The sequence below is a fragment of the Ambystoma mexicanum genome, chromosome 5p, assembly GCF_040938575.1.
Source record: "Ambystoma mexicanum isolate Mex_15411 chromosome 5p, UKY_AmexF1_1, whole genome shotgun sequence".
In the NCBI taxonomy this organism is placed as follows: Eukaryota; Metazoa; Chordata; class Amphibia; order Caudata; family Ambystomatidae; genus Ambystoma; species Ambystoma mexicanum.
The window spans coordinates 889,611,333-889,634,294 of record NC_090930.1 but is presented as its reverse complement, the minus strand read 5'-3'; the positions used below and the strand labels follow the sequence as shown (position 1 = coordinate 889,634,294).

Genomic DNA, 22,962 nt, shown 5'->3' with positions numbered 1-22,962 from the left:
GGCCGAAAGCAGCACCTCCATTACGTCATCCAGGAGGTCCCAATCCTTGTATCTCAACCTTTCAGAAGGTTGAGAGTCTTGACCTCTGGATGGAGAACCCGAACTTCCTCTTGCTAGAGAAGATCTTCTCTTTGAGGAAGACGCATCAGAGGACATATGGACATGTCCAGAAGATCCAGGTACCACGATCTCATGGCCCAATCTGGAGCAACTAGGATCATGCGGGACCCGAACCGTCTTAACCTCCTGAGAACTTGAGGAATGACTGGGACTGGAGGAAACCCGTACAGTAGCGGGAATTCCCAATCCACATTTAACACGTCTCCTAGAGCTCCTCTCGGAGAAAATTCCCTTGAGCAGAACTTCACGCACTTCTGGTTGGCACCGGTCACAGACAGATCCACTTGCGGGGTACCCCAAAGGGAGAAGACCTCTTGAATGACTTCCTGAGCCATCTCCCACTCGTGGCAGACTTTGCTCTGCCTGCTGAGAGCGTCCACCGCTGGGTTCTCCTCTCCAGATGAACTACCGCTAAAGAGATTTCTTCTTGAATTGCCCATAACCAGAGCTGCATCGCCTCTCTGCACAGTGGTAGTGACCCTACAGCTCCTCTCTTGTTGAGGTAATGCATGGCCACTGTGTTGTCTGTCATTATCAGGACATTCTTCCCCCGTACAGACGGCAGGAAAGCCTTCAGTGCAAGCCCGATTGCTCTCAGCTCCAAAAGAATGATGTGTAGTTTGGACTCCGATGGAGACCAACGGCCACTGATGTTCAGATCGTTGGCGTAAGCTCCTCACCCTGTGAGGGAAGCGTCCGTCACTACAGTTACCTCCGGCCATGGCTGCCAAAAAGGTTTGCACTTCATGAGGTTTTCCTCGCAGGACCACCATCCGACATCTTGCTTGAGAATTGGGACCATTGAGTCCTGAGTGCCTATTGAAGGGACCTCATTCTCAGACGGGCCTCTGGCACCAGAAAAATGCAGGATGCCATGAGGTCGAAGGCCGGAAGACTCTGGGCATTCTGAAATTTGGTTACCATCTGGAGAATGTTCTAAGCCCTCACCTTGGGTGGCAAACACTTCCCCCAGGACGTGTCTAAGACAGCCCCGATGTACTGGAGCTGTTGGGAAGGTGTCTGTGAAGGGAGTGACAGGTAAAATTGAGATGATCCAAGGCTTGTTTAGGAGAACACGCCCTGATCAACCAATCATCAAGGAAGGGGTAGAAGTGAATCCCCCCCTTTACTGAGATGTGCTGCTACTACCACCATCAGTTTGGTGAATACCCTTGGGGAGGAGGTCAAACCGAATGACTGGACTTGAAACTGAGTGTGAGCCACCAACGGCGAACCTCGGGTATTTCCTGTGATTGAGATGGATCGGCACATGAAAATAAGCATCCTGAAGGTCCAATGACACCAACCAATCCTGAAGTTGGAGGGCCTGACGATCTGGGAAAGTGTGACCATCTTGAATGTGTCCTTCCTGAGGAACTTGTTCAAGTATCTCAAGTCCAAGATGGGTCTCAGTCCCCCGTCCTTCTTGGGAATCATAAAATAAGGGCAGTACCAGCCCTTGTTCCTCTCCACTACAGGCACTGGTTCTATAGCGCCTTTCTCTAGTAGGATTAATATTTCCTGCAAAAGGAGCGGATCTGGAACCCTCAAAGAGTGTACTCCGGGTGGATTGTCGTGAGGCTTCCGTAGAAAAGGAAAGCAGTACCCGTGGGCTATCGTTTCCAGAGCCCAAGCATCAGAAGCAATGGCTCGCCATTCTTCCAGATGCCGAGACAGCCTGCCCCCCACCAGTGAACTCAGGGGAGCTGACTTATGAATTTCCCGGGGGGGGGGGCCCAAATACAGGAAGTGACATCACTGGCAGTTATAGAACCGCAAATTTGCATGTAGTCGCCAACTTGGTGCAATGGCGCGGGGGGGGGGCGCGCGCAGCGCAGACCAGTGGAAACATTGGCTAGCATGTACTGCATATAATAAAGTCAAGTAAGAAGGAGATTTAAGCCTTCGATGTTGCATTCCTGTAGGCCATCACTGCCCCTACTCCGCCCCTCTATAATCATCCAGGTTGTAGTAGCCCTCAAAGGGCAGAGCAACACAACTAAAATGGGAGAACCAAATGCCATTCTATCCTGTGAGTGTGTCAAAACTCAGAGCAAAGACTGGGTGTGCGCCTCCTACCTTGGAGCACAATCTCACTAATTTGGTGCAAGTGGGAGCAAGGTAATCCCCTGCGTGTGTGTGGGCTGCAGACCCCGGATCATATGCTCACTTCTTCAGTGTGAAACTCTGGCCAAGGCTCTTTGTGTGATCCATTGAGTGGGCACCTCACTCCTTGGAGCATAGTATCAACCGTTGATGGTACTCTCACAACTGAATGTACAGTTTCACTCTTGGTCATCTCAGTGACCCCATGTATATTAATGGAGTCAGTCTCCCATCTGGGAAGACAATTATATTTGTTAAAACACTCTGAATCGTCACTCCAGTTTTCGCGATCTATAGATCCATACCATAGTCATTCAATGTGTGTGTAGGGGTGATAACTTGTGTCAGAGAGCTCATTCTTTCATTCAGGAGAGATAAAGGGGTAACAACCCCCTGTATGTGGGATCAAGCTAAATTTACCCCTTGGCCCCTCCAGAAGGAGTGAGCAAGGTTCAAGACCCTGCTGATTCTGCTATCTGACAGGCTCAAGCCTTCTATCCCTTGCCCCATCCCGGCTCCCAACATCCTGAGCGGCAGCTTATGGACAGCAGGCAGCTCGGGACATGCCTGTTGCCAATTGAATGTAGACAGATCTACTATTTAGACACTGGGAAAGAGCCATGAATCCACATTGGTGGTGAAGAAGCACTCAACATACAGAACACAATGGTATAGTGTTGCAGTCCTGCTGAGAACAACAAGTTACTTCTTACCTTGTAACGTTCTTTCGATGGGATGTTCCTCCGACGTATTCCTTATCTTTGATAATTCGTCTCCAGCTTGCTGGCCTCGGAAATCTTTTCTCTGTAGAGGGCGCTGCGCGTCGACGTCCGCCGAGTCGATGTCCCTCGACAGCCACCGTATCTGCGCCGACGTCATCATGCCCATAAATAGCCACGCGCAGCGTCCGTTGCTCAGTTCCGTTTTGTAGCATAAGATAAGTCATGCCTGAATTGGTTATTGACCTTGAAGGAGCGTAAACTGCAACCACAAGGGAAGTATTACTGCAGGGATGGATGGGAGGGGCGATAAGGAATACGTCGGAGGACACAATCCCTTCGAAATGACAATTCTGAGCATGTGAGCAGTAGGCTGGATCAGTGCTGCCCCATAAAAGGTGTAGAAGCCTCTGTGAGAAGTGGCAGTACTGTCCTAACGGTGAGAAGTGTAGTATTTTCACATTAACTATGCTTAAGAACTTTGTGTTATTGAATAGTGCTGCTACATTCTGAGTAATTCCATCCCTTTAAATATATAAGCTCTTGTATAACCACAACAGTGTTGAGTTATTCTGATGACTGACTTGCTCAATAGTTATAGTTCTGTACCATTAAATGTACTTCAGATCTTTAGAGTATCGGAAGGATAGCTCAGGGGCAACGTGCTCGCCTTGGAAGCAAGACGACAGAGCAACACAGGTTCGATCCCTCGGTCCGCGCAACACAGGTTTGCTCCCTCGGTCCGCTCAACACAGGTTCGCTCCCTCGGTCCGCTCAACACAGGTTCGCTCCCTCGGTCCGCGCAACACAGGTTCGCTCCCTCGGCCCGCGCTTAGAAACCTCTGGGTAGTACACGCATTATAAATAACCAATTAAAATAAAAAGAAATACATCTGTTGAGAAGTGCTGGGGCCTTGTCAATAAGAGTGTAGCAGATCAACTGAGAAGTGCTGATGTTGTCCCATCAAAAGTATAGCATCCCCACTAAGATGAACTAGCATTGCCTCAACAAAAGCATAGTATTATCACTGAGAAGATTCAACAATTCTAGAAGCCCTGTTACAGCAGTACTATCCCATCAAGAGTATAGCGAACTAACTGAGGAGTACCAGCATTGCCCCATTTCAAATATGGCAGCTCTACTACAAAGTGCTGGCTCATACGCCTCCGCTCCCCGCCCATAGCATTCACCCTCACCACGTGCTCACTCAGACATGCAGCCTCATTTGCCCTCTCCCTGCCCCCTCCCTCGCTTTGCATCTGTGCCTTCATTTCTAAAAATTGTTTTGGGCTGGGTGTACCTCTACATCTGTTCACCCCTCTTGCCAAGAGGGGTGCACAGATGTACAAATACACTAAACCCAAAACGATTTTTAGAAATTGAGGAACAGACTTGTTTTGGATCTGTGCCTCCATTTCTAAAAATAGTTTTGGGTTGGGTGTACCTCTACATCTGTACACCCCGGTGCACAGATGTCGAAGTATACCCCCACCCAAAATGATTTTTAGAAATTGACGGACAGATGCAAAGCAAGAGCTCTTGCTTTGCATCTGTCCCACAATTTCTAAACATCGTTTTTCCCCGGCTTTTACCCGGGCCGCCAGAGAGAGACACAGTATGGATGGAACAAAGGGCCATCCATACTGCATCTCTTCTCTCCGGCCCGGGGGTGGGGGGGCTCAGCCCCGAATTCATTCTGCCGGTGGGCCAGGACCCCGCAGCCTCCATGTACTCAGCGCCCCTGAGTGAACTGCGACTGGAGACCTCAGAGCGGTTTTGAAGCAGCAGTAGCAGAGCCTCATGGCAAATAGTCTGCTGCTTGAGCGGCTTTGGCACCTCTACCTCGTCCACCACGAGGAAACTTACATTGGCCTCTTTGACTGGGCATTTCTCTTGCCCTTCTAAATGAGGAGTAGTAACGAAAGGATCTACCCCTCCATTGCTGTCCGCTAGGACGAAAGGGCTGAGGCTGCCGAACAGTGGCGCCCAAAGACTTGGCGACTGCCTTAGAGGTCTGCAGCTTCTCAAGGCTCTCTTCAGCCTTGCTGCCAAAAAGGTGAGACCCGTCAAATGGTATGTTCAGAAGTCTAGCCTGCACATCCTGTGCAAAATATGACTTCCGCAACCATGAAAATCTGCATATTATGGTGCTCGTAGCCGTGGACCTGCTGACACTGTCTGCAACATCCAACCCAGACTGGAACGATTCAAACATGGCTTCCTTGCCGTACTTAACAAGAGCCAGGAAGCCCTCCCTTTTTTCCCCTTCGGAAATATGCTCAGCCGCCATAGAGATGCACTCCCACAACTGTACGAATATCTAGCCAAGGCACAAGAGGAGTTGGCCGCCTTCAATGCCATACTCCCAGCTGAAAATACCTTGCGTGCCCATCCATCCACGTGCTTATCGTCCCTATCCGGGGGGGATGGTAGGGTACGCAGCCTGTTTTGAGGTAGCTGTGGCTGCCTGGACCACCTGAGTCTATGGAGTGGGTTGAGATGACAGATAGCGGGGGTCGCTACTTAAGGGGGAGTATTTTCTTGTCAGAGACTTGTTCACCGCAGGATTAGTCTCGGGGCTTACCCAATTCTTGGCCACCCTGTTCTGCAGAGCCACATGAAATGGCAATATGGGATCTGTAGGAGGACCCTGATCCAAAATATAATGAAGATCATCCTAATCATAGTGGGTAGTAGGTCTGGACCAGCCCGAATATTCAACAACTCTAGTCATAAGGCGTCGGTAAGATGAGTCGGCATGCTCCCCATGGTCTGGTCTATACCACTTGCATTATGCAAGGTATCACAAAGATCCTGCATCATACTCTCCTCGGAGATGAAGCATTTTGGCACATTAGGGGTTCCCAAACTGGAGACGAGAATGAGCCTCACCCTCATCAGAATGTTCCTCCTCCTCAAAAATGGAGGTGAGGGACTTACAAAAGTATTTCTTTGACAGAGCAGTACATCTTTTCTCAGGCATGCCAGCCAGAGGCTTCAAAGTCGAAAAATGACTTAGACACCACCTTTATAGGAGGTTCCACCGTCACATGGGGTTGAGCCGGTAAATTTGGCGCTGATGGCGTCGACAACAGCTCCAAAGGCATTGAGGGTCTGATCGGGGTGGAGGACCCGACAGGCACTAATTGACTTGTGTGGCGTCAATGGCATTGAGGGTTTGGACGGTTTCGATGGAGACTAAAACCGTGACCTTGCTTTACGTCTTGAACAATTCTTATGTACCTTGTCCAAACAATGCCTCGAAGGCCCCCGATGAGCATTGCGCTGCTTACCCGGGTTCGAGGGCGCGCAAGTATCCAGCCGAGACTGTTCCCTGCCAGCTTCAACAGAAGGCGCGGACAGGGCCATGCCCTGTTTATCGAAAATGTCAAGCATTTTCACGCCGAAAGCTTCCCACTCCGCGGGTGTCTAATGTTTGGGTGGGCAACTCACCCTCTCGGGGTTGCCCCCTTGAAGAAGACAACGAGGAAGGTGACCAGCAGTGCCTTCTCCTCGAGCACTTCGATGAGGACGAGTGACGGGAACCACTCCTGGACCTTCAACGCTTGGCCTTCTTCCTCTGAGGAGAGTCACCTCTCGACTCATGGTTCAAAGGCCCCGTAGGTCGGGACTTATGGGGCTTGGACACCTTGCCTACCTTAAGTTTCCTCTTTCGTTCCTGCAAGGCCTTTCCAGTCGTCAACTGGCACTTGGAGCATGTATCAGTGTCATGGTCCCCGCCAAGACACCACAGGTAGACACGATGCGGATAAGTAATGGACATCTTGTATCCGCAGTCCCGGCATTTCTCTCTTTTTTTTTTCTTTTTTTTTTAACCAACTTTATTTTCTTCTCATGGATTCATACTTACAAACATTCAGGTAAGGAGCAGTGTACTTAAGTCTTAATATTGTACTTATCCCCCTCCCGGTCCCTTTTCAGATCTGTAGAACGTCCATGAGTTTTGACATTTAAACCCCCCCCCCCTCCTTCTGCCTTTGAACTTCAGCATGTTTCCCCTTTCAACCCCCCCCCATCCCCAAAAATAAACTGGGCTGGTTCCGCGTCTATCCAATGTTGGGTTGTGCTGTTACAGTTCGGGCCTTGTCTGCCTGTGTTGGCTGGTGGCGTGGACCCTTCAGAGTTTCCTCCTTGTTAAGGAGCTTTAGTTCAGAATCGATTTCAGCAGGTTAGGTCTATGAAGGTAGGCTTCGCTGTCTGTGACAGTCTATGAAGGGGTCCCACACCGCCCTGAATTTCAGGCATTTGTTGTCCTTTAAGGCCCCTACTTTCTCCATTGCCAGAACATGCCATATCTTGACCCACCAGCACGCGACCACTGGGCCTTCGGGGTTTTTCGATCCTTGGGCCAGAGTTATTTTTGCTGCATTTAGTAGTTGAGTAATCAAGGTAGCTTTGTTGCCTGTCTCTGCATAGACGCCTTCGACTGCGGTCCCCAGGAGTATTACCTTTGGGTCGTATGGGAGTTGTTTCCCTGTGATTTCCCTTATGTGTCCCAATATCTCTTTCCAATACATTTCAACCTTGGGGCAGGTCCACAACATGTGGTATAGGTCCCCTCGGTTGCCGCATTGTCTCCAACAGCTAGGAGGGTAGGCTGGATTCATTTTGTTTAATCCGTGTGGGGTTAGGTACCATCTTGTGTATAGTTTATATGATGTCTCTTTGATCGTGGTGCATATGGATGCTTTGTGGGCCCTTTTCCAGATCTGACCCCATTCCTCCTCCGTGAAAGGGGTCCCCAGGTCCCTCTCCCAGTTGTCTCTGTAAGAGATTCGGTCCTCCATTTGAGCACTGTCTAGGAGCTTATATATCCTCATTATTGCTTTGTAGGTCTGGCCTTCCTGTAGGGTGAGTTCGAGACCTGTGGGAGCCCTAGTGGCCGCCTTTTTCACCCCTCCCTGGGAGATCCAGTGCCTGATTTGTATATACTTGAATCTTTCCCTTTCCCCTATGCCAAATCTCCGTTTACATTCCTCAAATCGTAATGGGGATCCTTCGTGGTAGAAATCTTTGAGGTAGATCGAGTGTGTCTGCCGCCAGTTTGCCCAAAGTCCCGGCATTTCTTGAACGCAGACCGAGGTGTTGTCTGAGTGGAAGACGAAGACATATCGAATAAAATCACAGCAAATACTAGAAAGTACGAGCCGTGGCGAGTTTCACAAAGCAAACACGTTTGCGGAAAAAACGGAACGAAAGCAACGGGCGCCGTGCGTGCTACTTATAACATTCGATGACATCACCCTCGACGGAGGCCTTCGAGGAACATCGACCCGACGCCATCGAGGGAGGACGCCCTCTGCAGAAGAATTTCCGAAGCATCCGAGCTGTGGACACTACATGTCAAAGATGAGTAATACATTGGAGGACACAATCCATTCGAAATGGTGGTCGGAACTTATCGCAAACACCATTTTCCTGTCACTTGTTCAAAGTTAGGTCTGGCCCTTAGACATTTGGGTTCTCCAAGTCTCTCATAGACTGGGCTCATCACCTTAAAGTTTCGATTATTTCTCTAGACTCTCTCATAGACCTAGATTGTTGCTTTACTGTAGGTCAGTCCCTCAGACCTTCGGGCTCCCTGGTTCTCAAGAATAGGTAATTCTTCCACTCGTCATCCGGGTCTTCTCAGGCAGATGGTTTGGGTGGATGCTTTGCCAACTTTACCTTGCTTCAGGTTTATAAACACCTTCTTGAACAGGGAAGAGGATCTGTAGCTTTTCCCTTCATCTTTCACCTGTTTTTATGGGTCTGTTTCCTGCCCTGGCACATGAAGCTTAATAAGATCTAACAAGTGGGCTATGTTTCCCCAGTTAACGGTTTCCCTGTAATCAAGGGATGTTTGTTCAGCTTGTCTGCTCACTCTTGTGTGCTCTACCTTCCTGCTTGCCGCTGATCTCATTTATATCCCCAAGTAGAGTGGTCTGTGCGACTCTTGCAGGGATTGCTTCATTCTAGGAGGTTGACTGCAAATGGCAACCCCAGGACCCAACATATTAAAGCTGGGACTTGCCATCTGCGCAATCTTGGAATCTGCGTAATGGTGGCAGTTCTGTGGCATTCACTATGTCTCACAGAACAGCTGTGCCGCAATAATTCAAAGGTAGAGCAGGGTACTCGCATGCAGTACCATTCTTACCCTGTATTGGGTGCTCATCTTCGATTCACTGCAGGAATTCTGCTGGTTTCTGTTTGGAACGCTGAATGGCCCTTTGATACCCAATACCTTAATGGTCTATGGCCATGCGTATATACCCCCCCCCCTTAGGGAAAATGGAAAAACCTTTTCCCAAAACCCTTTAGGCCAAACTTCCAGTCCTGGTAAAAAAAGTACAAGGTCCAAGACTACCTTTTCCAGTTCGAATTATCCTCCATATAGAACTGGCTCATCATGTGAAATCATTGAAAGTGATTTCCCAAGTAATCCTCATCAGTTAACATCAATGGACTACATCTCCCACAATTAACCAAGTACTGGTAAGCGGATGAGGAAGCGAACAATGCAGAGCAGAAGGAGCCTCAAGCTCAATTAACGTTCTAGTGGTTTTCAAAATGAACCTGTGCGCGGGACATTTAAAGATCGAAGGAAAACTGCATGGGGCTGCTGCTATCTAGGGGAAGCCGTTGCAGCACGCCGCGAGGCTAGTGGAACTGGGAAGCAAAAACTGGTGTGGCGTAGCCAAGGGGCTCGCCAGCATGGAAGCAGAGGAATGCTGTGCGAGTGGGATGTGCCGCAGAAACGCCAAGAGCCAAGTGAAGATTCCTGGGCGTTCAGCATCCGGTGGAATCAGCGTTTCAATTAACGGGACTTGAGGCAAGACAGGCATGCTGAAGCGAAGCCGCAAGAAAAACCAGAACAACGTGTAAGCAGTCCAGAGTGCATAGCAGGCATCAAAGCCTTGCAGCGGAAATGACAAAGGGACCGAAGATGCCACACAGAGCCGGTGAGTCAGCCCAAGCAAAGTGGGGATTCCGGGGTGTTTTTTTCGACCACCGCTAAATACAAATGGTAAACATTGAATTCACAGAAACAGAGACATTAAGGAGCCAGCGTTCAAACCGAGGAAGCCTGTTGAAAATTAAGACCCCCAGCCATATATGAGTGCATGGAATGCAAATATGGGGGAACCATGAGCAAATATTGAATCAACCAAATGTACAATACTCAAGAAGAAATATGTAATTGTTGAAGTGAAATAGGAACTGTTAACTGTGAATATAAGAGGTCCTGGCAGGCGAGTAAACTAGGCAGTTGTAAATGCATGAGAAGTCCTGGCAGGGGAGTATACCATGCAGTTGTACATTTATAACAAGTCCTAAGAAAGAACACAAAACTGTGTTTGCTGAACAAGAGGATCTGTTGAAAGAAGGAGCTACAAGGTTAAGTAGCTTTGTAACTAACAGGATTGTTGTAGGCCAAGAAAGACACCGGTTAGACACCAAGGATCGTTGAGGAAGAATCCAAGGGAAGGTAATCACCTTGGAGAACCTTTATTTTGGAGCTGTTCTATTTTTCCCATATGAACTCTTTTTGCAATCACCAGGTTAAAGACACTTCCCCTTTAAATCTTATAGTTAAGATGTGTAGTGGGAGGGTCAGGATAGAACGTTTGACAAAAGGACCATTTTGATTTTGACATTCTGACACAGACAGATCTTTAGTTTTTGGTAGGGAAATTGCTCTTGGAGCAGGGTCAGAGAGGCCTTTTCCCAACCTTATTTGCGTTCATAAAAGTCTTTAACCAAACACATGGCAACTTTGTGTCCGACTTTCATTTCTCATTCCTCACAGTACCCAGGTTGGTCATAGTGGAGGGGAGCGGAGAGACTCGAGAATGAAAGCTGGAGAAGGAAGGCCCACAGGCAGAAGAAGAAGCAAGTAACAATAAAGATTACCCCTGCTATCTGCGCAGGGAGTATTAATTCTATTAAAGACTAGGTGGCAAGCATTATGCTTCAACTTCTTTAATTCACTACTCTTCAGCAGTTTCAACAAAACTTCAAAAACCATAACAAAACACTGAAACCGTCTGAACAGACTTTTCCTCTTTTTCAGAACTACAATCCCCATAGTCTCTGTAGTCCATCACACTCCATGCCCAGTAATAACCACTTCCTGTCCCTGGGCTCCTCCTCTGTTTTACTCGCTCTGAAAGTCTCATTGCGAACATCACGCTAAGCCGTGCAACTGGCAACGACTCGAAACACTTCAACCAACTATCGAACTCCTTCGATCCCAGACGACTCCTGTCGCTAACCTCCTATATCAGTTGTTCTTCTGCTCCTCTCCTAGACATAAAAGAAAGCAGAAAAATCAGGGTGGCGTCCATGTATTGACATTATCATAATATCATCACTTTACGTAATACATAGATTGGGTGGGAATTTAATGCTCGCCTCCTAGTCTTTAATAGAATTAATACTCCCTGCGCAGAGTATTAATAGCAGGGGTAATCTTTATTCTATGACAAGACTGGAGGCGAGCATTATGCTTGTTCAAAGCTTCCCAACACCGTAACTGCTAAATTCTCAGTTGGCTTAAAATAAAATTCTTTAAAAGTTCGATCATTTGACCAGTCTGCCGTTAACATAATATCTCTAAGAGACACTCCTGTCATAAAGGCTTTAGACGCCATTGCTCCTCGCACTGAACGTGCCCCATACTTCTCCACGTCTATACCTGCTGCAAGCATGATTTCCTTAACCCATCTGGCTATCGTGGCTGTGGATACCCCCTTGAAGGGCTTTCTGCGCGCTATCAGCAATTGCTTAGTACCTGCTGCTCTGAATTCCGCTGTCCTACTCTCGTATTCCTTCTCGCAGCTTGCTACGCACCATTTAGCTCTGCTTGGGAAATATGGGTAGTGCACTGACGCCATTTCCGTCTTAGTCCTACCTACCTGAGAACGTCACCCCTTCTGGGCCAAATGACCTCCTGTCTATATCCAGTGCTCTGACGTCTGACACTCGTTTGCAAGAGACTAAGCACAATAGCATTGCTAACTTTCCTGATAATTGTTTCCGCGGTAAATACTTGTTGCTGGGCCAACTCTCTAACAGCTTAAGCACCGATAGTACATCCAGACGGACTTATAACGAGGTTCAGGAGGCACTCTAAATTTTGCTCCTCGAATAAGCCGCACTACTGCTGGGTGCTCGCCCGCTGGAACCCCTTCGACAGGAAGGTGTCCCGCGGATAGGGCGGACCTGTACACTCCTATGGTACGGAATGCCTTCCCGTCTTGCAATAAATGAGCTAAAAAGTTCAATATTGCCACTACAGGCGCAAAACGGGATGAACACTTCTCCCTCTGCACCAGCTCGTCCACTTGGCCCAGGCCGCGTCGTAGCTCCTCCTAGTGGATGGAGCCCAGGATTCTGCGATGAGCTGTGCAGCTTGAGACGAAATGCCTGGCAACGCCCAGCGTCTCCTGATATTCTGCACGCGACGAGCGTGAGAGCCCCCTTCACTCTCAAAGGGTGATATGACCCAGCTGGGTCCGTGAGCAGGTGCTCCCCTTCCGGGAGCATCCTCGGGTTATCTACTACTAGCTCCATGAGAGCTGGGAACCACACTTGCGACTCCGACCCATTCCTGCAGGAACGCATCCGTCCCTAGTGCTTCCGGGTCTAGCCTCCAGCTGAAGTACTCCGCTGTTTGCGCGTTCAATCGCGATGCGAAGAGGTCTATGTGTACTGGTCTCCACCTCTTGGTCATCCTCCAAAACGCTGCTGGATCCAGCCTCCAATCGCTGGAATCCGTGAGGTACCGAGAGTTCCAGTCCGCTATGACGTTCAGCGTCCCGGGGAGATATTCTGCTGTGACAGACATCTCCGACTGCAGGCAGAAATGCCAGAAGTCCTTCGCTAGTTCGGCTATCATCCAGGTGGTTTATGTATCGCACTGCTGAAATGTTGTCCATTTTCAGCAGTACACACGATTTCATTCTCCCCTTCGCAAAGGCTTTGATCGCAAAGGATCCCGCTACTAACTCCAGGCAGTTTATATGTAAGCAGAGCTCCTCCTTGCTCCATTTCCCTCTGGTCTGGAGGTCCCCGCACCTTGCGCCCCAGCCTAACCGGCTGGCGTCAGACTCTATGACTAGATCTGATCTGTCTCCGAAAATGGCACGAACATTCCAGGCGTCCATATTCTGCAACCACCATTCCAGTCCTGTCCTGGATTCCTGATCCAGCGGAACCGATTGATGATATCTCAGGCCTTGCTGCAGATGCTTTATCTTTAGCCTTTGCAGTGCTCGATAATGCAGAGGACCTGGAAAAATGGCCTGAATCGAGGCTGCTAACAGCCCCACGATCCTCGCAAGAGTTCGGAGGGACACTGTCTGGCTCCGCAGACATCCTCTGATCTCCCTTTTGATGTCGCGGATCTTTCGAGCCGGGAGCTCGAGTGTCGCTTTTCTGGTATCCAGGATGAAACCCAGAAAGTCGAGCCTCTGCGCTGGTACGATGTCTGATTTCTCCTTGTTCACTAAGAACCCTAGGGATGCAAGCAGGTCCAAGACCCACTTCGTCTGATACCTGAGGGCTTCTCGCTCCTCGGCCAGAAGGAGATCGTCTAGATAAATGATTATCCTTATTCCTTTCTCCATTATAGCTGCAGCTACCGGCTTCATTACCTTGGTGAAGGCCCATGGCGCTGACGCAAGCCCGAAGGGCATAGTCTTGAATCGCCAGAGCTGTCCTTTCTAGCGAAAAGCTAGGAAAGTTCTGAACTCCTCCGCCATAGGGATAGTCAGGTAAGCATCCTTCAGGTCTAACCTTGTCAGCCAATCCTTTTCCCTGAGCGAATCTCGGAGCTGGTGGATGCCTTCCATCTTGAAATGACAGTATACTATCCACCCCGTTCAACTCCTTTAGGTTTATAACTGGTCGCACTTTCTCCTTTCTGTGCACCAGGAACATGTTGCTTATGAACTCGGGTTCCTCCGGGCACCGTTCTATGGCATTCTTCGCCGCTAGCAGTCGCAACTCCTGATCTAGAAGGCTCTGCTCTGCGCGCTCTAAACGCTGCTGATGGGGCCTGCGCTCCTGCACTGGTGTCTGAACGAACTCTAGACGCATGCCCCCAACAGCTTGCAGCACCCAGGCGTCGCTGGAAAGCTCGCACCAGTTTCTCAAGAACATGCTCGTTCTCCCTCCCACTGGAGGGTAATACGCTGCTCTCACCTTGCGTGAATCCTTGTCCACGTCCGGCTCCTCTTCCTCTACGACCTCTTGGGAAGCGTCCTCTGGACGGGAAGAAGGAGTCTTGCTGCCTATTCTCCCAGTATTGGGCCCTCGGATTCTGAGGTCTTCGTCCCCCTTGGTTGCGACCAGCCGAGCGACCTCTGATGACTGGTCCCTCCAAAAACTCGATTGGGGAAGATCTTTCAAATAGAAGCTTGCACCTTCTCCAGAGACGCATAGGTGCCCACGAAGCGCCCCATCTCCTTGCCGAAGGTCTCCCCGAAGAGGAGTCCTTGTGCTGCTTCTCCGGCTTCGTATGACGCTAAATCACTTAGCTTAGTATCTATCTTCCGTAGGAGGCCTCTCCGGCGCTCTGATGCGATGGCGCAATTTGCGTTGCCTAGGAGGCATACTGCCCTCTGAGCCCAACCTGCTAGGGCATCGGGGTCCACCTCCTCTCCGGTATCTTTGGCTCTCTCGGCCAGGTCGATTATTTTCGCCAGAGGCCCCGCCAGGTCTAACACCTTCTCCTGGCAACTCCTCCAAGACCCATCGATGCCCTTCCGAGGGTCTTTGCTAGATTTTGATATGAAGGTCAACATTTTAGGATCCAGTTCCGGCGTCTCGGCCACCTTCCCTGGGAGATCTGGTCTCGGGCACTCCGCTCGGAGCCTCTGTCGGACTTCTTTGTCCAGTGCTTTCCGCAATCTCTTTGTCATATATTGCGCCACTCTAGGTGAGAGCTGCCAGTCCGAGGATCTCGGTTCCGGATGCTGTCCGGATCGAACATGTCCTCCTCCACCTCCTCGAGGTGCTTCTCTTTGCGGCTCCGCTTTCCTCTGCTAGGCTTGATCTCAATTTCCTCCTCTTCCTCTTGGGAGAGAGATTCACCTTCCTCCAGCTCTTCCTCTGAGCCTGGGCCGTCTTCTCCATGTTCTTCATCCCCTGGAGAAGGGGTTGTGAGGTCTGGCACAGTCCGACGCTGCAAAAATGCCTGCCGCAGCTTTGCGAAGGCGTCGACTACCTCCGGGGCCTTTCCGGATGCCCCGTCTGAAGGGCCCTGGGGGTCAAGAGCGATTCTCCTCTTTCGGGCCTTAGTACTCCCCAAAGACCCTGCTTCTGAGGGTTCCGCGGGCGTGCTTCCACCACGTCCGGTACTGTCTACGGGCTGATGAAACATCGCTTCCAGGGACTCCAGCCTGTCTTGTAGGGGTCTCACCCCCATAGCCACTGCATCTATAAGCGAGCTTCCTAGCACCTGCTTGAAGCTGGCAGCCAACTCTGACGACTGCTCTTCTTCGCTCCATTCGAAATCGGACATCTTGCGTGGGTGCTGTGTGCCTGATGTACCCCAAAAGGGTGTCACTGCACGCCCTCACGCTATAGACGCTCTGGGGACTGTATGCGCGCCCCCTTTTTTATATATTTATTTTTTTCAAAATTATTCACTATATTCTTTTTCTTTTTTTTTTTTTTGGTGTGGCTGTACCGGAAGGAGGGATAGTCTATGAAAAATAATAAAGCCTGGGATGGGCTGTATTCAGTAGACCTCTGCAAGAGGCACGATTCCGTGACTTTGCTCCGTCACTACCAGCTCCGTGAGGCTCCTCCCCAGCTGAAGCTGCTTCATGTGAATCTCTCCTTGGTCGCATGTTTATATGCCGCTTCTGCGACTGTACGTTGCTCTTCCAGAGGCAGGGCCTCGTCCTTGCTACTGCGGCTCATGACTGCCGTATCACCGCCGGGCCCGGCTCCTCGTGTGCACTTCGCTCCACGTCGCATATGAAAATGCGACCGCGGAAGTGAAAGCACTCGTCGACTCCGCCCCCGCAAAGGAGGGGGCCGAGAGGATTCAATCTCCCCTCGCGCTCCGCCTCCCCGAGGGAGGGGGCCGCTATACGGCGCTCGCTTCCCTCACTGTAGGGAGAGGGAGATCCGGGCCGTATTACGCACGATCCTCTGATCGCCCCGCTATTCCTTGTGGCGCGCGATCCTCCGAGCGCCCACTCTTTTCCGTGTTCGCGAGCGATCTCCAAACGTGCCGGTCATATGGCACGGGGAGCGCGAACCGCGGAAAGGCCGCCCGAACGCACGGGCTCGCTAATCCCGAAGTAAAACAATCGGATACACTAAATAATGCGCCGCTGCGCTAAAACATATATACTCCTGCAATAAAGCTCTCATAGAATCTATACTCTCCCCCTCTCTGCAATATCTAACTCTACATGCGCTGTAAACACAACTTTTCCACATAAAGTAGGGAGAGAACCAAAATAGCACTTATCTGCTTGAAGTGCAGGAAAAGAAGAGGAGGAGCCCAGGGACAGGAAGTGGTTATTACTGGGCATGGAGTGTGATGGACTACAGAGACTATGGGGATTGTACTTCTGAAAAGAGGAAAAGTCTGTTCAGACGGTTTCAGTGTTTTGTTATGGTTTTTGAAGTTTTGTTGAAACTGCTGAAGAGTAGTGAATTAAAGAAGTTGAAGCATAATGCTCGCCTCCAGTCTTGTCATAGAATAAGGGTTCCGGGAGCCCAAGAAACCCAAATATTGCAGCCAGCTAAACAGCTCACAGCAACTCCAGGGAACCACGAGAGACCTATATAAAAAGGAGGCACCAATACACCTGGGAGATAAATGAAACATGGGGCAGAATAAACCAAGGGTGACAGAGGGGCCCAATAAGACTAGTAAGGAGCAAATACAAGGGGTACCAAGAAACCAGCAAGACATGAATTCAAGACTTTACTTTGTAAACCTGAGGAGGTTTTGGACCTTGGACAAGATGGCCAAGAACTGTTAGACCAGGGAGAACTGTTCTCTACTGACAAGCGTTGGAGCTGGAACCAGACGGTATTCCTGGAAAACCCGGAGAGGGGTCTGGGTGAACAACTCTGAAGGCAGAAGATACTGCCAAGCTTTCTTTTATGTTTTATGGTAGGGCTAGTTTAGAGGAAAGGATTTGGACAAGCATCTTTAGTATAATTTAGCAATGGGGTTAGAAAGGTCTTTTCATTTAGCAATGGGGTTAGAAAGGTCTTTTCATTTAGCAATAGGGTTAGAAAGGTCTTTTCTTTAAGTTAAATTAAATCTTTTAAAAACATGTTCTCTGGTCCGAGTCCTTTTTACTTGCCACAAGCTACTTGGTCAGAGGCGAGTTGGCCCCATTTCCCTGACTTCTCGCAGGTAAATGGCTCAGTTTCTGCTCCTACCCAGGCTTCCATGAAACAAATATGTCCCCCCTTATCTGAATTTCTGGTGTTTTTTTTTATTGTGATGTTTGCTTGCAGAATATAAACCTTACACAAAATAAAAGATTTTGAAATCATATTTCTGGTGCTTTAAAGTATATTTGCGACCCTGTATGGAAGCACTTTCTCGCACATCAATACCCAGCTTGATATTTGCACACAGTAATGATATGCTTCAATGATAGAATTGAAAGTTCTCGGGTGGATTTGTTGACATCCCTTCTTTAATTTCAATAGCAATGGATTCCGGTGTACCAAAAATGAGCTGACAGCCTGATATAACAGCTTGCATCATCAATGGGCTAGGTTGCACTTCCATCTGCTGGTTAACCTCTTTCATGATCAATGGACTCAGAAATGTCAGTAAATAATTTTGCTGAAGCCGATGGGGCCTTCTCCATAAAAGATGTTCGAGTGAACATCCTCAGGTGGTTTGGACCATAGATGCCAACAGACTCATTCAGGGTGCCATGCTGGAATTGATTATTGGCCTCTGACACACAAGAATAGAGAGCTTACAAATGGCAGGAAGCATGAGGTACTGATACAAAGTGGCCCTAGATCATCTAAGGCCAATAGTGACCAGACGCAGGTTCTTCAGGTTAGGATCATGGCTGGAGAAGCAGCTTTCTCATCTAGAAGTGCACATTGGGTGTTGGGAGGAAATAAAACAATGCATGAATGGACAAGCTAAAACAGAATTTTTCAGTTGCGCAGGATTTTCCACTAACTTCAGTAGTTTTCAGTGTGATGGGTCAGAGGTTCTGGGATCCACAGTTGGCTCTGTATTGTCCCTCAACAATACTCTTCCTACGTTTCCTGACTTTGGAGATTCAGGAAAGAAAGGATGAAGGCTCTCACATTCCAAAAAAAACCCATGTGCGGTGGCGACCAGCAATGTCTTGTCATGCCCGCTTCCACCTACAAGTCCCACAAACACCAGGGACTGCGGACGCGAAGCATCGTTTTGGCGCCGGCGCGATGACGTCATCGCAGAGAGGTTCGCGCCGACGCGATGACATCATGGCGTCGCATTACATGATGCGCGGTCATTTTTACCGCGCGCATATGGTTGGAGATCTGATTGTGACGGCCTCCAGAGTCAAACGGCTGTCTTGAAGCAAATCAAAATCATATGGAGTTTTGTTCAAGTAAGTGGGACCGTGATCCTGGGGACTGGTGACATGGGGAAGAGATAATAAGCTTAAGTGAGCCATATAGCCACAATATAACCTTCATTTTGGCTGTGTCTTATATAATCGAAATTGAAAAAAGAAAAAAGAATTCAAAGCCAATATTTTGGAATAAAACCGAGTCCAAGTGGGGTAGAATATATCTCCCATTGGAAAAAGTAAGTTTTTTTGCACATAATGGCAAACATGATATAATGTACTTAGAAATGAGTTGAGCCACAGTGTTGGACTGATATGGAAAATTGAGACAGGACTCTGTTTTACAGGGCGACACTCATCGATTAGAAAATAGAGAGCCCGGGTGAAAGTAAGAGACAAAAGAAGTGGATGAGAATATCCAAATTTGGGTACGCACTGTCCATTTTGATACAAGTAGTTAACAGTTTTTAAAGAGAAGAACATAGGGCATGGCGTATGATAACCTATAGTAATATGCATCTATTGTACACTAGATGAGAAACAGAAAGCGGAAGAGCGAGAATTCCAATAGAGATTTGGGAATCTGCAGTAAGAACCAGTAAAGGTCCAAAAGTCAGTATAAGGAAGTGGAGGTATGTAATAATGAACATACTGCTATAGCCCTTTTAGGGATAAGGGCTTGTTCATATGATAATATAAACTAACATTGTAAATTTAACACTAATAGGGTGTCCTTTTGACCAATAGGGTACTCTCCCCAACTAAAGAAGATTTTAAAAGTTCGACACAAGACACATTCCCCTGAAGAATGTCCTACATTGGTGTTTAAAAAGGACAGAAACTTGTACAAGTCAGGTTTTGATATATTTATAGGGAATAAGCTGAAAGTAGGAAGGCAATGGAATCAAAGTGTCAGTTGGTTACACATGTTTGATCCTTTGAAGAAGTATTGTACTACGATTCACTTATGGTGTTTCTACTTGTGTTGTTTTAGTACTTTGTATGTGTGTGATGTATTATGATCATTTTTATGATTGTGGTTTTAAGAAAATATGATAACTGATGATTAATAAAATATGTGATAATCTTTTGGAAATTTCCACTTGATGTGGGAAGAGTGAATGGCGAGACCTGAATAAGCTATAAGGTTTCTTTTTGTATATAGAATAGATACTCTCACAGAGTAAGAAATCCGTTTATCCCTAGCTGTGATTTTGAACCGTTTGTTGGAGAACAGGGCTCTCACATTAGTACACTTGAGACCTGAAATAATGACACTACCATGTTTGCTTCAAATATAGATGAGACAGAATTTGATACTATCGGTCTGTGGCTCCACAGGAAACTGCCACCTCAAAGCTCACACAAGGGAAGGTAAGATGTGAAACAGGTTAATAAGAAGAATCTTATTTACACAGTATTATGGTTTACAAGAAACCTTATACTGAACTCAACCAATACAATAAAATCACCTAACGAACTCCGATGTGTTTGCAAAAAGACAGAAGCAATTATTAAAGAGATCTGATTTCCATTTATTATAGTCTAAAAAGATTTAAAAAATTGCTCTCAAACTATTTTGGTATGAATTTCATGTAACACCCCACATTCAATCATTAAATGCTCCAGTATTTCTAGTATATCCTGTTTACAAAACAGGCAATATATTGACAGTATATGTATGTTTTATCTGGCACCCACATCTTCAGTAGAGAAATTTAATCTGAATTTTAAGAATGCCTATGAGGAAATGTTTAAACATTTTTGAAAAACACGATAATTGGGAAAGAGATTAGAGTATTATGTGGCGGGTCAGAAAAAGGACACTCACTCTTTGAAGACATTTCAATGGTGTATTTATTCAGGTATAATTAGAATGCCTAACTGTCCCTATATCTACTGGGTATTGCCTAGTTATTAAACTAAGTTGCTCGTCAGTCGTCTTGTGAATGTCCAAAAGGAAAATGTCCCCAGGTCAAACTAAATCTAACTAGCCCTGTTCATTCTAACAACTAAAGATAGGAGAATACCTCCCTTAACCTTGAGTTTGCTTCTTATAGGTTTCTCCTCAGTTCTCGTTAATACGATATTTTCAAGTAGGCTCTTATGACCCCTTTAATCAGTGCATATAGTTCCACTACTTTCCTTTCTCACAGGTTAGCTTCTCGAACCTTGCACAACTACTTTGCTCATATAGGTTTGTTTTCCCCCTTTCCCAGGGTAGTGACACCAAGCCTGTGTAAATATCTCTTTTTATATCCTCTTCTTTCCTTAGATCACAATATTTGTTCTCTTTAGCTTCTCTGTCTTTTGACAGATAATCCAGTTTGCCCTTTTCCTCAGGCATGGTGCTCTCACTCAGTGTGCCTTAAAGTTCCTATTGCATTCATATTCCTCTCATTAAACAGTCTGCTGCTCTCCTCCGTTGTTTGTTGCTTAACTTCAGTGTCTCTTTCAAGGTTTATTATATTAAGGCTTTTCTTGTCATTCCATTTTCTTACTCGTATATATCAGTGCGATGAATATGAACAGCCCCATAATGATTCCTCTTAATGTGGTCAGTATTTCTTTCAAGGTTTATTGCATTCAGGCTTCTCTTGTTCCCAACATTACATTTTCTTACTCTATCGTGTGTATCACTGGGGGGGATGGGGGGGGGGTGGGGAGTATGAATAGTCCCATTACGATTCCCCTGAGGCCTCCGGGTCTTCCTTTCACCCTCCTTTTACCTGGGCTTGCCTAGGATGAGGTCACCGGTCCATCGAAAAACACGGGGTTCCCTGCTTTCCTCATTTTCTTTGCCTCTTGCTACGCTCTGGAGTCCCAATCTCTGCATTCTTCCTAGTTACGGTTTGACAGCTCCACAGGTAACCCGATGGTAGGCGATCAGGGCCGCCTAGTGGTCTCGGCAAGGTTCGAGGGACCGCCGATCCACAATGGGATCGCTGTGGTGATGCCACCACTATTACCTTATCTCTTCTTCGGTCTTGCTGGACGCTCAGTGTTCCATCCTCTGCTCTCTGCTTCCCTGCAGGGTTCAAACTCTTTGGCTTCGCCGTCTGCAGAGTCGCCTCCCTTCTCGGGTGTTGCATTGGCCTGGGGCTTCCCTTTCCGATATACGTGTCTCTCAGCCTCCGCTTGCTGTGGAGTCTCTCTCAAATTCAGCTTCTTTGTCCCAGTTAAATAGGAATTTCTACAAAGAGACATTCATTTTCATTATCTTATTCGCCTCAGTCTCCATATTGTATGCCATTCAAGTTGTCTGATATAACCAAATAGGCCATAAAAGAATTTGGGCCATAAAGGAATGTGGGAAGTCCTCAGAGGAACAGAGTCTTTGTCCCCACAGGGGGGGCTCTCCCAGTGAGGTCCCACTTGCCTCGATCCCTAGGAAGAGTGTTACAGAGCGGGCTCACCTCCCTAGCCTCACAGGGGCGAGCAGGGAGGCGAGGAGGGATTCTCCATGGGGAGAAGGGATGTATTCCCTCGATTTGTCACTCTGAAACTGTTTAAATGTTAGACAATTTTAAACTAAACTATTTCCTAATAGATGTTTTAATAAGGTTCTCATAAAAATTCCTTCATTCATATTTTTTAAATTACTTCTCGGATCTGTATTAAATATTCACAATTTTCCCTAAATTGTGATAAAACTACCTGACAAGGTTGCTTTATAAAGAATTTCAAAAAGATAATTTTCCAAGGGGTTATTTATCTAGTAATATACACACACATTTTAACTAAGGCATCTGTGTACAATTATGTGATATTTAACCCAGTTGTAAAGGCCTCAACCGCCAACCCCTGCGTTCATCTAGAGAGGAAACGCAAGACAAGACTTGCCTCTCAAATTTTTATATCTCTCTCTCTCTCTCTCTCTCTCTCTCTATATATATATATATATATATATATAGAGAGAGAGAGAGAGAGAGAGATATATATATATATATATAGAGAGAGATATCAGGTACCGGATATATACCAGAAAGTATAACAGGAACTACTTTCATCTTATAGGCCATTATCAGTGGATGCCAAGAAAACCCTCCAACATTTAAGTCAATTTTTCTTAACCGTATAAGTGCAGATTTTACTTTATTATATGTTCTTTCAAATCTATTATTTATATAATTTTTTGGGAGCAATAAGAAACCCTAAATATGTAATTTCATTCACTACCTTCAAACTGTGGTTCCCCATTCTCCATGTAAATATTCTTTTTGCTTTACTAATTTTCTCAAAAGACATCATTATAGGTTGTTTAAAAAAAAATGTATTGGTGTCCTCAAGACTTTGGTGTAGGTCTATCGGAGTTCAGTATATTGTCAGCAGATGCCATACACAGGCCATAGTTGTACCTACTCTCTGGGGCAAATATTACACAGGGTAAAAAATCAAGATTAAAGTCCGCTAAATATAGATTAAATAAAAGCATGACCAG

The 22,962-nt window shown here is 47.2% G+C and overlaps 1 protein-coding gene across 1 annotated transcript in view; it reads right to left on the bottom strand.

The window, feature by feature from the left end:
* PKD1L1 (polycystin 1 like 1, transient receptor potential channel interacting) overlaps nucleotides 1-22,962 on the bottom strand; it is a 2,330,280-nt gene that overhangs the window by 2,033,854 nt on the left and 273,464 nt on the right. The gene's annotated exons all lie outside the window — the stretch shown is intronic.